Source organism: Salminus brasiliensis, chromosome 4, assembly GCF_030463535.1.
Source record: "Salminus brasiliensis chromosome 4, fSalBra1.hap2, whole genome shotgun sequence".
NCBI lineage: Eukaryota > Metazoa > Chordata > Actinopteri > Characiformes > Bryconidae > Salminus > Salminus brasiliensis.
Window position 1 is genome coordinate 34,500,460 of NC_132881.1, and position 9,679 is coordinate 34,510,138.

Below are 9,679 nucleotides of genomic sequence, written 5' to 3' on the forward strand. Positions count from 1 at the left end.
TGGGACACTTGCTCATTCATTGTTGAATTGAGCAGGTAAAATCAAGGGTATTAAAGAGAGTGTATCCTGTACTTTTTCTTGTATACTGTCTCTACTGTACTACATTTTGGGAGCATTGTTGGATAAGAAAGGGTGTCCATAAACTTACCAGTAAAAAAACATCATCATCAGCGTTTAGGCCAGCCTGGATCCTTGTTTGCCTCCACGTGTTTCATTTTATTGCGTGTCGAGTATGAGCTCCTCTTCTGTGGACACTGGCACAGGAAAAGCCATGGTCGTGAGGCCTGGTTCATGTAACAACCTGTTTTCTCATAACCAGCAGAGTCTGGTGGTGATGTGCTGCTTTACTGTATCAACAAGACCATATTCTTCCATAGCTGTTGAATTTTGAATAGGCCGTTAACTAGACTGTTACAAAACAGTTTTGGGGTTTTGGAATTGAAATTGTTTTCAGTGACCTGTGACCTAATATGGTGAATTTTCTTTTGAAGGTGGGCAGAACTGTCTTTAAGGTTCAGGGTATGTCAGTTCCATTATTTAACAATGCCAGTCTGACATTCAAGGACCCCATTTAAAGAATACTTATCTTAATCTGTTGAAGTGATGTACATCAGGTAGATGTTTACACTAGGCAATAATTTACATTACAATTTAATTTTCCTGTATTTAGAAAAAGGAAAGAAATACCATTGACTCAGGAGCACAGGTATAATAGCTAATAGACATTTGCAGAAGCAAGTACCAAATCTCTTCTGTGTTCGGTGTGTTTGGGTCAACAGATTTTCTGTGCATGGAGAATTGAACATTATTGCCTGTGGTAAGCAACTCTACCCTACATGTACGAGAGTTTAGGTTAAAAAAACACTGGAATTTTGAATACCCATCTATAGAAAGTTTCTTCAGGGAACCAAAGTGATTTTTTTATGCTTTACTCCAAAGAACTGCTCAGCACTATTATGTTCAAAAATGTTATAAGAAGACGGACGATAAAAAGTGCTTCTATATGAGTATAAAATAATTTTAATGTGACATTCTTTTTTATTCAGTCCTCAAGGTATTGATTATTCACAGGCTAATATTTTTTTTGAGCCTCAGTCTTTCGGCCTTGCTCTCTGGGTTCCAATCTGGCTTTCATTGGAGGATCTTAATGCTTATGGCTGGAAATTTTTATATTTTTTTGCAAAGCCATCTGTGCCACTGCTCTTTGCTGTTCCTCAGTGGCGGTCTGGTGAGCCCGGCAAAAATATAACACAGGCCTGTTTACCTAAGCAAGGCGAGCGGTCTCTCCATCAGCTGCAGCCCGGCTCGCGCCAGCCTCTGCTTTTAATGTCACCCACCACGGGCACTGGCTTCTCACGCAACTTGATTCAGTGGGTTTTGCTTAATCGATTTTCCTTGGCTGAACATCAGACCGCCCACCACGGCCCGTATCAACTCTGCCCCTGCCCAGAAAGCGCTGCCCGTAAGAAGGGAAAGCACAGTGCGGTCTGTGTGTCTGTCTGAGTGTCTGTTTCTCTGTTAGTGTGGCTGCGGCGGTTCTACACGTGTCAGGAAGGCCTGAGCCTGGCCAAAGCCAGTGTTACGACCTGAGAGTTTTCTTTCTGTACTTTCTCTTATTCTCCCCCTCTCTCTCTTTCTCTCATTCTCTTTGTCTTTCTCTCTGTGTCATTGTAATCTCTCCCCTCTGTCTCTCTCTCTCTCTCTCTCTGGGTTGGTGTGGTGGACAGCTCGGGGCTCAGAGTCATGCCAGATAAAGAGTCAGGCTGAGTAGAGGAGAGGAACTTTGGCTAAACTGGCAGAGAGATCACAGCCTGGAAGGAGCCCCACATTCTGCACATATTCCCTAATAAGTAATTCATCTGAAGAGGCCGCATGATCAAGGGCCTAGGGGGCTTTCGGCCCGCTGTTTGCAGCCCTGTCTTTCTCTCCCTTACTCTCCTTCACTGCTACGCACTAGCTCTGAGTGGGCTTCCACTCACATCTTCCAGGCTCTTTTTACTCTCCGCTGACCTACGCCGGGCTACACCTTGCCCAATAGATTTTCATCACCATATATGCATCACTGTCATTAAACAGCTGTCACTGTCAGAACAAAACCCTGTGTCTCCATTTTTACAGTTATTGTTTTACATGTTTCAACATATTACAAATCTGTCAGTTGTTCTTTACCTTGTGTCAAAATGTCATGAGGAATGGACTAATAGAAATGCTCTAAAATTACTTGAAATAAAAAGTCAGTTTGCCAGTTTGGAGATACAAGTTTGTGACAGTGACAGTGACAGTATACAATGAACAGAAGAAGGACAAATGTGTTTAAATTCTTAACATTTCTTAACATGACTTAACTAAACACAAATGTGTTGCTGTAGGTATATTTATAAGTGCAGAATTATTATTATGCTGATTATATTTCATTTGTAAGGGGTGTAAAAGGTCCAACTAGGTATTTCCCAGCTAGCAGAGAGTGTTAAAGGAACGCTCAGCAATGTTTTTTAAAAAGTTCCAGGAAGGTTATCTTATAACATTACAGAAATAATGCTCCAGGAACGTTCTGAAAATGTGTAAGATAATAACATCATTAGAACGTTTCTAACACAACTTTCCCAGTTAGACAAAAAACAAACTTACAGCAACATCTGAAATAACTAAAAATATAACATAACATAAACATTAACAAAACTGATACATAATTACACAGATAAATAATATTTAATAAATGTATCATAACATGTTTTCCAAATTTAAGAACTGAAGCATTTCTGTAAACATAAAAATGAATATTTTTAGAATTTACACTGATAATGAAAAAATGTTGGCCTGCTGAACTTAATAGCTGAGAATAATAATAATAGAAAAGGTAAAAATAAATAAAGGTAAATAAAATGTAAAAAACCCTCTTTTTTCAGAAAACATTGATTGAATGTTCTAAGAACCAAAATCGTAACATTCAGAACCATCACGTTCTAAAATTCTAGTTCTTGGCTTCTTGTAATCAAAATTATAGACTGCTGGCAAATGGGTAATTTTGCATTCAGATAACACAGTCCAGCTCAGTAGGTTTTAAGGCATTTCATTAAAAATTATGTGACTCTAAGCAAAATGTGCCAATTGCTCATTAAGCACGATAACATTTTTGCCAACGTTCGATAAAGCAGTTGCTATGAAAGTGAGCACTAGTGGGTGGAACATGGATCAGTTCGATTCAGTTATCACAGCCTAATGTAGACATTCTCTAGCTGCCAACTTTTCTATACTTTTCTTTCCATGTGCATGTAAATATATGTGTGTGTGTGTGTTTGTGTGTGTGTGTGTGTGTGTGTGTGATATCTGACTGTGCTGGAGGTTAGCAGGCTGTGGCGCTTGGCCTTGAGCTCCTGACACACTGGTTTAATTTTACTCCTTTAAGCTGGCACTACCCAACTGAAAAGAGACAGCAAACAGCCACTTTTCTAATGTTACCACCTCAACTGTGTGAGGGCAGTAGTGTTTTGATGCGAACCAGAAGGCGCTTGACTGCCCTTTATCCTGTGGCGAACGGTTTGAAGCTAAGAGCATTTATATGGTTGCCTTTTTACTTCCAAAAAAGATCTCCCTTTGATTAATAAAACACAGCCGTCTTACAGAAACATCTGACGGAGGAGAAATAAAATAGGATGCTGCTTTCTGCGGCCGGCCGTTTCCCTTCTCCCACCCATGAGACGCATTTACGTGGAATACATCTCCATAAAAGAGCGAGATGCGCTCGAGACGAGCCTGACACTTTTCCGCAAAGTTCAGCTCCACTGGCCTCCACGAGTCTGTCTGTCTCTCCTCAGCTTCCGTCACCCTGAGCTGCTCCGTCCTGCGGCCCTGTGGAAAGAAATGAAATCCGCAGAGCCATCTCTCCTATTGAAGCTAGCTCTCGCCTGGGCTCCAGCAACCCCAGTTTTTCCTCGCGCGTCACACGAGAAGGCCGCATTGGAGGTGGCAGTGCCCACTGACTCCACTAGCTTGATGTGGTGAGGTGGTGCTCATACTATGGGGCTAAAGTTACGTCCCCTGCAGCCCTCCCAACAGTCCTGCAGCTCAGCGCTGCCACATGTGTGAAAGTTAGCCTGGGATTTGCGTGGGCTTACTGTAAGAAGGTGTGGAAAGGCCCTGAATGCTCCTCGTGGTTGATTAAAAGGGGGCTCAGTGGCAAGAGCAGCCTGGGGAGGCGAAGGGCCTCTCGGCACACACACATACACACACACTCACTTGATATTGTAGGCTGAGAGCAAAGCCTTGGGGGAGCGGCACATATCGCCGTCTGTTTAACGTTTCATGTCCAAACATTTTAGCAGTGTTATTCACTAGTGCCCCAGCCCTGGACACCAGAAAGAGGGAGAGAGGGAGAGAGAAAAACACTGAGGTCAAGGGTATGAAGAAAACAGCAAGGGAAAGAGGAGAGTAAGAAAGAAGGGGAGAGCAATGGCGAAAGGTTGGGAATGGAGCGAGGTGGCAGCAGAGGGGATCCGTTTCAAGTGGAAAGGAAAGATTTATCGAGTATGATGACTACTACTGGAAACTGAGTGCCAACTTTTCTGAACAAACGCAGTCAGACGGCCTTGTATTATATGTGCTGGGATGAAAAAGTGCAGCGGTTTGCCAACACTGAAACACAGAGATCAGAGAGGGCAAGAAAAAAGGGACTGAAAAAAGAGAGAGAGAGAGAGAGAGAGAGAGAGAGAGGCAGGCTGTACTGTTCTGTCCACTTTCACCTCCAGAGAATGTTTGTCCAAGTGTGGATGGGTTTGGACTTGTGCTGTGTGCTAAAATGGATTTGTCCCTAAGTGGCCACGGGCTAGCCTGGCTCGCACACAGCAATAAATAAAGGGGGTGGGCGGCTGCTGGGGGTGCGCTAATAAGCCTAATGTTGAGTGGCACAGCGTCGGTGCCTGAAGACGCGAGGAGACGGCCCAGTCCTAATGAAGCCCAACTGGGCCATGGCACCTTAGCCTCTTACCCTGATGCTAAGTGCAGTAGACAAACATCTTTTTGACAGAACGCCACAACCCCAGAGAGAGAGAGAGAGAGAGAGAGAGAGAGAGACAGAGAGAGACAGAGAGAGAGAGAGAGAGAGAGAGAGATGAAGCAACACAGGAAGAGAGGGAGAGCACTCTGACTTTTAACAAGAGTCTTGCAGTGTCAACAGCAGCCTGTCCAACGAGCAAGAGAAAGAGGGAGAGAGAGAGAGAGAGATGGCGAGATAGCGAGAGAGCAAGCGCGAGCAGGGCTGGGGATGCTGGAAGGGTCTGACATAGCGTTCCTTCACAGCTGCGCTTCTAAATCGGGTCAACATCTAATGGGCAAATACGCGTCCCCAGGTGACAAAAGAGCTCTGTGCAGTCTGGCTCAGGCTCTCTCTTCCTCTTCCCTTCCTCGCTCACTCCCTCTCTCCCACCCCCATCTTCAATTAAAGCCCTCCTAGCTTCTGTTTTTAGTTTTAATGTTATACACTTTGACTTATAACTTCTTTTTCCCATAAATCCACAAGTATTTTGGTGAAAAAATGTTATTTCCGGCCACTGTCAATCTCTCTTTTTTCCACATTCGGGAAATCATCCTCCCTCCAGGATAAAATTTTGTTTTGCTCTCTTTTCCCTAATTGTCAAACCGCTTCAGATGAATGCTTTGCTTTGTCACGAGGCATTTTTTCACTGTCCTTTGTACCTAGCAGGAGGCTGCCATTACTGTCCAAAACCTCGACGAGAGTCCTTGTTCTCCTCTATCTTTCCACATTGTTCTGCTATTGATCTCCACATGGCTGGCTATAAATCTACATTAAATAAGAAGGCCAAGGCTCCACAGTAAGCACTCCGCCTATGGAGATCACTAAAAAAACAAAACAGAAAATAACACAAGAGAACGCTATCATCTAGCACGCTAAGCTATTTCTTCTGCTTCTGTTTAAAGCCAAACACACATCATGCTTCTGTTAATCCTTAGGAAAGAATCCCCCAAACCTCAATTATATTTAATTATGTACACTATAGGCTACAGTAATGTCCATCTCTATTGAATTCAGTAGCTGGCATTGCCTACTGTGTGCTTGGGCCTGGCAGTGGCTAGCACACAGCGCGTGTTAGCGGAGCCAGGCCGCTACTAAATCATCTGTTTATGCCGAGCTTCCCTGGCTGGACCGCTTGGCTGTTAGCTCTGTCGGCTCGTGAGCTGCGCTGACAGGGCTCTCTCACCTCGGCCGTGTCGGAGAGCGTGATGTTCTCCCAGGGCAGCGGCGTGAAAGAGCCGCGGTGCACGTTTCATCGTGGCCAGAAAAGCTGCTCACAGGTGAAGCTGAAGTGACAGTCTGTTGCACTGTCCATGTCACAATGCCTCCATCAGCATGTGCGTGGACACCACTCGGCATCTGTGTATGTGTGTGTGTGTGTTTATGTGTGTGCGTATACGTGTGTATCTGTGCACCTATGTGCCGGTGCTTGTCACTGTACATCTTGCCCCCGTTCAGTCACTGTCAGAGAAGGGCATGTGTACTCTAGCGTCTTTGTTTATCAAAACTGGCCCATTACTTCCTGTCAAGGGCTGGGAGAGGCTGCATCAAGGGTAATATCTTTTAACAAATAGTGCGTATCACACTGACACTCTCTCATTATACTGTGTAAGGAGCCTGAGACCATGGCAGGACACTCTGAGACCCGTCTGAGGTGTATTAGGGTGATATAAGGTTGTGGGTTTAGCGTTGCGGGTCGGCTCCACGAGCATGGCGTATATAGGTCCTTTACTTCTACTTAACTTTTAAAGCAACACAAACTCAGGCCCAGCAGGCTGCATGACTGGCTGCAGTATTTATGTTTATTTGTCTTTTACTGGTGTATTTAAGACGGTGCACTTGAATGTTTCATGTTTTAACGGCATATCCATTGATTCTGTGAGTCTTTTTAGTGCCCCTTATGGGAGCACAAATTTTATGAGGTTGAATCTTGATGGGTTTCTCAAGGCTAAAATGGGGGTAAATACATTTAATAAAACAGCTTTTCTCCCAATATTTATGACCCTAAAATAATGCACATAAAGGACGTGTATATCTGTTCCACATGGAATTGTTGTCCAGCCCTATTTCTCCTGTCTTGTGCTGGGGCTGGGTGTAGCGCCTCTGGTCGGGGTAATGACTGCCGACAGGGCGGGGGAGGCGTTGGTGGAGTCATAGCAGAGCAAAGATGATAGGATTAGGAACCGTACCCCACAGCAGATACTCATGAGTCCAATGGTCTGAGCCTGCTGCCCAGTGAAACATCTCCTGTCAGGAGATTGCAAGATTGCATTGCAAGAGAGGTGACATTGTAGGGTATAAAAAGGGAGAGGGCCCGGAGAAAGCTCAGAACTCAAGGCTTCTTCCTCTGACTTTGAGGGAGTTTTTCCTTGCCACTGTCACCTGCTCACTGCCGGCTTGCTCACTAGGGTGTCAGACTCTGATCTCTGTAACGCTGTAAAGCAAAGCCCTGGTCAAAAGGTACAGAACGTATGTTTTTGATAATTTAAAATGGTCATTTTGATCCAAAAAGGTAAAAGCATGTGCAAATGTTTGGACACCATTGTTAAAATGATGTTTGTTGATTTTCTAAGTAAAATAATTCTGGTCATTTCTACTGTTTTGCCAACTGGAAAGACAAAAAGAAAAAGAAAATATTAGGTTTTAAGAGCAGTGTTATAACCTTTACACATCACATTTTATGTAAACTTCAGCAAATGCACATATATGGTGAGGTGTGTAGGAGTATATTTTCATTAGAACTTGCAAAGTCAGTACAACATGCTTTAAATGTTTGGAAATGACACTATATGGTTTCTTCTAAAATCAAGGGTGTTAAAAAATATTCCTGCTTTTGTTGGAGTAACTTTATGGTCCAGTGAAGGCTTTCTACTAGATTTTCGAGCATTGCTGTGAGGGCTTGGTATAAATATTGACCTATGCGGACCTATGCGGACAGTTCGGCGCTAAGGCCACAGCCACATCCGCACTAGGTATGAACCATTTTTACTGGGGTGGGGGGGTCTGATCATTTCTCTATATGTTGCTTAATAGTTTCAGTGTCTTTAGTACTATTCAAAAATGTGTAAAATAGGAAAAATGAGGGTCGTGACTTTTTAGTGATTCTGTGCACTAGAAACATAATTCAGACCAGTTCAGCTCTTATGTGTGAAGGTTATCTCCTTTCTCTCTGCTCACAGTTTCAGTTAGTGGGCACTCTCATGCACACACACAGACTGTTGGCCCCTTGTCACAGCAATGGATTTGGCCTGGCTTGAGCAGAGGCGCGGGCTAAGACCAGCGGCGAGCATTTGAAGGCAAGCAGTGCTGACAAAGAGAGGTGCCTGCCAGCCCCTTCATCCCTCCATCCTCACATTGCGCAAAGCAGCCGCTGCTCGGGGCGCACTGAAACAGGGTGAGTTTAAAAGCATATGCTGCGCAGGCCGCCACTTAGGCCGTGCAAGAAGGCGCACGGGATAGACATATGATTGATGACCCCCTGTTGAGCCCTGCCAGGCCGGCTCACACAATTAAAAGCGGCCAGCAAAGGAGTGGGGAGGGGAGCTGACCTGGCACTGACGACTCCTCCTCTAATCTATTCCCACTGCAGAACGCTTCAGGTGCCATGTCACTGCGCACCAACGTGACATGGAACCATTTCAGTCCCAATACTCACTCACTCACACACATATACACACACACCATGTGTGTGAAGAGGGCAGGGTCACTCTCTCGCACATCAGCAGCGCAGTAATTGCGGCCTCGCACAAAGATGTGTTTCGACTGATTTGTCATAAGAGTTTCCAATCTTTCTGGCTTTGTTCAGCAGCGAGCCGCAGATTAAAATGCTTATAGAAATCAGATTATCACACATTAAAGTCACATTATCAGCCACTGTTTCAGTTCGCCAGCGGCTTTTATTTAACTGACCTACATGAGTGTGAAACATGAAAGTGAGCCATGGAATGCTGTAGTTCCTAAGTTTTTTCCCTTTAGACTGTATGGAATAAACCACAAAAATCACACAACAAATATCACACTTGTAGGATAAAAAAGACAAAAAGTCACAGTGTCTCATTCATGAGTTTCTTCAAAAACAAATGGGTGCTGGATGACATTCAGCTATTTCCAATTTGCTGGTTTTCTGTTTCCGAAAGCACTAGATTTTAAGTAGCACAAACTGCAAATGCAGCACAATATGTCTTACTTCATTAGCATTGGATTCAAACATGAGCTCAGATTTGTATTGTACTGATATGTCACAGCTCCAAAAAATTTACAAACGTCTTCTAACAATAAGCCTCTTCGTAAACAATGCCCATGCTCTACGTCCACTTGAAACATTCAGGTTTTCTCTGACTATTTACTCGGGTGACCATAGGTCCTGTTTTTCCTGGACGTTCTCTTTTTGGGATCTCAAAAATTTGTCCGGAAAGGAATTCAAGATTGTGTAAACTTTTGGGGACTTTACAGATTTCTTCAGCTTTAAACACAAATGTAAGAAACACAAATCGCCGAGTCTGAAGAGCACAATTGTCCTTGCTTTCTCAGGGGTGGACTGATGACATGTCCTCCCCACATAACTCCTAGTGTGATTTTGGTCAGCACAGGTGTCTGTTAGCTGTTGTATCAGAGCTGGGATTCGGTGCTTTCCTCCAAGTGCGCTGGCTG